The sequence below is a fragment of the Mus caroli genome, chromosome 2, assembly GCF_900094665.2.
Source record: "Mus caroli chromosome 2, CAROLI_EIJ_v1.1, whole genome shotgun sequence".
Classification (NCBI taxonomy): domain Eukaryota; kingdom Metazoa; phylum Chordata; class Mammalia; order Rodentia; family Muridae; genus Mus; species Mus caroli.
The window spans coordinates 72,057,341-72,063,340 of record NC_034571.1 but is presented as its reverse complement, the minus strand read 5'-3'; the positions used below and the strand labels follow the sequence as shown (position 1 = coordinate 72,063,340).

The 6,000-nt window shown below is 43.2% G+C and overlaps 1 protein-coding gene and 1 pseudogene across 2 annotated transcripts in view; both read left to right on the top strand.

Annotated features, from left to right (window-relative positions):
- Window positions 1-6,000, top strand: part of Sestd1 (SEC14 and spectrin domain containing 1) — a 95,956-nt gene that overhangs the window by 26,681 nt on the left and 63,275 nt on the right. The window lies entirely within an intron of this gene.
- LOC110284683 lies at window positions 3,040-3,486 on the top strand (annotated as a pseudogene).

Here is a 6,000-nt window from a genome sequence, read left to right as displayed (position 1 = left end):
CCAGACACTACTGTGGATACCAACAAGTTCTTGCTGACAGGAGCCTTGATATAGCTGTCTCCTGAGAGGCTCTGCCAGTGCCTGAAAAATACAGAAGTGGATGCTCACGGCCATCCATCCATTGGACTGAGCACAGGGTCCCCAATGAAGGAGCTAGAGAAAGTACCCAAGGAGCTGAAGGGGTTTGCAACCTCATAGGAGGGACAACAATATGAACTAACCAGTACCTCCAGAGCTCCCAGGGACTAAACCACCAACCAAAGAAAACACATGGTGGGACTGATGGTTCCAGCTGCATATGTAGCAGAGGATAACCTAGTCGGTCATCAATGGGAGGAGAAGCCCTTGGTCCTGTGAAGGCTTTGTGCCTCAGTGTAGGGGTATGCCAGGGCCAGGAAGTGGGAGTGGGTGAGTTGGTGAGCTGGGGGAGGGGATAGGGGATAGGGGATAGGAGATTTTCGGAGGGGAAACCAGGAAAAGGGATAACATTTGAAATGTAAATAAAGAAAATATCTAAAAAAAAAACCAAACCCAAGCAAAAACCCAACATTTAATTGGGGCTGGCTTACAGGTTCATAGATTCAGTCCAGTATCATCAAAGTGGGAGTATGACAGTGTCCAGGCAGGCATGGTGCAGGCAGAGCTAAGAGTTCTGTGTCTTCATCTGAAGGCTGCTTTGAGGACACTGGCTTCCAGGCAGCTAGGATGAGGTTCTTAAAGCCTACACCCACAGTGACACACCTACTTCAACAGGGCCACACCTTCTGATAGTGCCACTCCCTGGTCCAAACATATAAATCATCAGACATTCATACACATAACATAAAAATAAACTGTCTTTAATGTCACTAAAGGGGGCGAGAGACACATAAGACAGAGTCCACAGGTACATGCTCAATAGTGCGAATGCGCTGCTCAGCTTAGAACCAGTGCACCCTAATGACAGCTGTGTAGGTGATTGCGTTGGCTTTGGGAGCCCATTGTAGAAAAAAGGTAAAAGAATAAAATGGTTTAGCTTATTTTTATATTTCCTTTTTATTAATTGTGTTACCTGACGGATTTCATACATGTGTATAATGTATTCTTGTTTCCCTTATTTTCCTCTCCTCCCTGTCAGTCCCCCAGTCCCTTTCGTGGAATGATAAGTTTTGGTTTTGGTTTTGGTTTGTGACCCATTTGGTTTAAGCAGGGCCATGTGTGTGGCAATAAGGTTGCCTTTTCTTAGTTTTTATTTGTCAGTAGTGACGTAGCCTGATGTCAGCACCAGCATGGCCTTTCCACCTGGTCTTAATTGTAGTGAGTAGCCTGATATATCCTGACGTCAGCGTCAGCACAGCTGTTCCACCCTGTTTTATGTATTTCGTGCTGCAGCCAGTTACCTCGTTTCTTTCTGCTTTTGTCCATTGCCTTTAGATTTAAAGTTTCTGATCTAAAGCGTTTTTTCATGACCCCAGAATGCTTGTTTAAAGAGAGATAATTAAGCTTGGCCTGGTTATTAAGGCCTTTACTCTGCTCCTGCTAAGTTTTTAGCAGCTTTTTGTTCTAGTTTTATTTTTATACTAGTTTATTGTAAATGAAGATATAGTATCATCAAAGATACTATCTTCATATAAATGGAGATCACTTCTGACTATTTGTAAGCAGGACTGTTTCGTTCCCCTTTTTTCCCCACAGATATATTCCTTGTTTATTGACTAAGTTTTTTATTTACTTTATATCCCAGTTTCAGCTTCTCCTCCCTCCTCACCTCCCAGTCTCTCTTCCTCCCCTCCCCTATCCACCCCTCCTCCACTTCTCCCCTGAAAGGAGGAGGCCTCCCATGGGCATCAACCAGCCCAATCATATCAAGCCAAGCAAGACTTTCACAAGGCAGCCCAGTTAGGGGAAAGAAATCCAAAGGAGGCTGTGTAGTCAGAGACAGCCCCTGCCCCCACTTTGGGAGTCCCATATGAAGACTCAGCTGTACAACTGCTACATATGTGTAGAGGGCCTAGGTCCATCCCACCTTCGCTCTCTGGTTGGCAGTTTGGTCTCCATGAGTCCCTATGGATCAAGGTTAGTTAACTCTGTAAGCTTTCTTGTGGTGGCAGGACTGTTCCTTTAGTAGACCGAGTTAAGGTACCCTACACTGCCAGTGTAGGTAATTAGGGTTGGTTTTTGTGATAGCTTTCTTATCTTCTTAGGAAAGGTGTCTCCCTCCCTCCCTCCCTTCTTCTCTCTCATAATAAATGGAGGCACATAATAATGGAGGCAGAAGTTGAACCACAGGAAGGAGAGCACATGTACTCACTCTTTCTCTCTCCCTGTCTCATGAGAAATGGAATCACACAATCCTGGAAGCTGAACTGCCCTAGGATCTGCTGTCTGCAATCTAGAGACCCAGGAGAGCCTGTCTGTGCCTTCTGGAATGAAACTGAAAGCTTGAGGACTGAGAATAGCAGCGTTAAGTTTCAGGGCAAGGATGGAAGACTAAGGTCTTCTCACACAGGCCATGAGGCAGACAGTTCAACTTTTTGTTCCTTTTGGGTTCTGTTTGGGCCTTCAGTCTATTGAGCGCTCTCCTTATGAAGCAGAGGGCAGCCTCTCTGACTACTCCTCAGCTCAGATGCTGATGTCTCGAAATGCACTCTTGGGCATGTAAGAAGCTATTTAAGCATTTAAGCAACTATTGACATCCTCTGGCCAAGTTGGAACCTACATACCTTTGAAGGTTTGCTCTCCTAAGTTTGCCCTGTTGAGCCTGCTTCTGTCCAGTCTTAATAATGATGCTGGCTGTTACAATTCTTCAGGGATTTTTCATTGATGGTGGCCTTACCTTTCTGTATGATCTCGAGTTAGTTTCAGATCTTCTGTTACTATTCTCTTTCTCCTAAAACTTTCCATTCTTCTAGATCCAATCATTATTATCTAAGGGTTAAGGGGAAATCCTTAGAAACATCTCCACAAAAACATGAGTTGTGTTTTCTATATCAATTAAAGTTAGTAGCCGACCTGAGGTTGTATTGCAGGTACAAAGTTCTAGAGACCTATCAGGTGGCAGCAGGAGAAGATGGCGGTCTCCACAGGAGTTAAAGTTACTCGTAATTTTAGCTTGTTGGAAGAACTTGCAGAAGGACAGAAAGGAGTAGGTGATGGGACGGTTAGCTGGGGCCTTGAAGATGATGGAGACATGACACCTACATGGTGGGCAGGCATGATGATTGGACCACCAAGGACAAACTATGAAAACAGAATATATAGCCTGAACATAGAATGTGGACCTAAATACCCAGAAGCCCCCCTATCAGTTAGATTTGTAACAAAAATTAATATGAATGGGATCAATAATTCCAGTGGAATGATGGATGCACTGAGCATACCAGTATTAGCAAAATGGCAAAATTCCTATAGCATTAAAGTCATACTTCAAGAGCTAAGACGTCTTATGATGTCCAAAGAAAATATGAAGCTTCCAAGGCACCAGAAGGACAGACATACAACAACTAACTTTAGTGGATCTCAAACTTGTCTTAAATCAACAACCTTCTACTCATGTTAATTTCTTGATTAAATATCACCATGCAAAATACTCACACATTAAGTAAAAGAACTGCAGCTGGTAAACATGACCTGGACAGTTATAAGAATATATTTAATATATGCACACCTATTATGTTTTCAGGTAACAAGAGGAGTGCAGCACAATTTTTCTTTCTCTTCTTAAAGCACTGTCATTTAAACATGAACCTCAAGTACTCAAAATGGAATTCAGGTTTTCAAGACTAAAACATGGCAAAAGAGTGTCAGATGGCCATGGAAACATTTGTTTTTCTGGAAAGTAAGGTCTCAAGAAGGAAGAACAGAAATGGCATTCTTTATCATATTTAGAGCTGCAGTTGGAATTGTTAAAGTAGCAGATACTTTATTATTCCATCATAGATTTATGCTAAGATCTACAATCCCTAAAACAAGAAAGGGCTTTTTAAATAGGCTGGACTCTGACAAACAGCCTTGGGTGGAGGAGAGGCCTTTCACAGTGGGATAAACAAAGACAACGGGAGACCAAAGTATCAGATTCGACCAAAGCCTATCAGAAGCCTCCCAACACTTACCAGTTCCAAGCATCACCACCCCTACAGTGATACATTTCCTCCAGCCAGGCCACACCTGCTCCAAGAGGCCACACCTCCTAATTGTGCCACTCCCTGGGCCAAGCATATTCAAACCACCACAACCATCCCCCCCTGAGTGTTAAGGTAGACTCATCACAACATTTTTTGGGGGTGGGGGTGGGGGTTGTTTTCACAAATCCTAAGTAGAGCTTCTCATCTCCCCAAACACAGAGGGGTATCTTAGTTAAAACGGCAGTATAACTCCTCAGCATAGAAGTGTGGAAGATGTATAATTTAGTTAAGTATGATGTTTAGGCCAGAATAGTGTTAAGGCTTCTCACATATGCCCTTCCCGCCTCACTTAATGCAAATAGAACTTGCCTGTCAACACATGATGTACCATATACTTTTCCACTGTGAGGGATTGGGTACCATGAACAGATTGCTGCTTTGTGGTTCACAGATGACACGGTAGATTCCCAGTCATAGAGAAGACCATAGTCAGCAAGGGCGATTGTTTTTAACATTTAAGCCTTGAAGCCTGTGTGAGTAAGTTTGAGCTAAAAGGGGGATTCAATAGAAGAATTCTGTCATACCATGGAAGTAATGCTGAGTGGGAGGCGCAGTCAGGATTTGACTCCTGTCAGCTGGCTCCAGATATAATCTAGTTGTAACCCTGATCCTGTTCAGGACCAGGATGCAGCGCCAGGGCTGGACTGGCAGTGTAGTCACTGAAGCAGGAAGTGCACCTTGGTGCACTTGGTGAGCAGAGGAAGCAGCGGCCCCTTGGAAGGAGTCCTTTAAGTCCTACTTTACCTTTGAGCACTGCGGGTGAAGCCAGGGCCTCGTGCATTCTAACAGAACTATACCCTGTCTTATTTAACACACGCACACATGCGTGCATGTATGCACCCAGGAACCTCAGATTACTTTTTATAAATAATTGCTACAGTTTTTCATTTAAAAGACTATTTTGCATGTTGCATGGCCTATAGTAGCCACTTGTTTTTATTTCTGCGGTCATCTTCTTCTCTGTAGAGTATAGTGATTATAGTGGTTGATAATGAAAGTGAGCTTTATTGCTTCAAGTATTGGAAGACACGTGACAGTAAAAGCTTTTCCTTTTAGCTGTCCAGAGGGACCCTAGACTTTCCTCGGCAATTCTCTTATGAATAACAAATCAGATTCTTCTGCCAAGTGACAGTGGGGTGACCAGAGTCAGAAGTCATCTAAATGTTTCCAGGAGAAGCTGCAAGACGAAAAGCATCAACAAAGTGAGGTGAAGGGCAGTAAAGTGAAAACGTGAGGTGGGGGCTAGTCTGACGTCTGTAATACACGCTGAGGTGGGAAGAGTGCACAGTAAGTAATGACGAGTGCAAATGTGGAAATATAGATGATGAAAGCCCTGTGTGTAAGCAGGAAAAGCGAGTAAGCCATTCCCAGAGTCTACAGTTAGGGGCCAAGGCCCAGATGGCTCAGCAAATGTCCCTGAACTATGTAATTTAATATTCTTTTCAAAGAAAATACATACTCAATTTGTAGTGCTTGGATTAGTTTAAAATTATCTAACCTTAATTTTCTTACTTCCTAGTTATTTTTCTAAATGGAACCTAAGTGAGAAAGCTGTTGTGATTGTAAGGAGGGGGTTTAGTCAACAAGTGGCGTGCACTGGCTGAGTGTGGAGTGTGGGTATTCTCCTAGGCCAGCAGACAGGAACATTCAAACAGCGGAGACCACACGTGCTTTGATGTCAGAAACACAATTGTCTTTATTGACTACATAGGCAGGATACATTGTTACGACATGCAGAACATGTTTTTAAGTATTAATATGCAGCATGCACACAGTTTAGAGTTCCATTTGTCTGACTCAAACTATAACATTTATGATGCTGTTGATGCTTACCTAG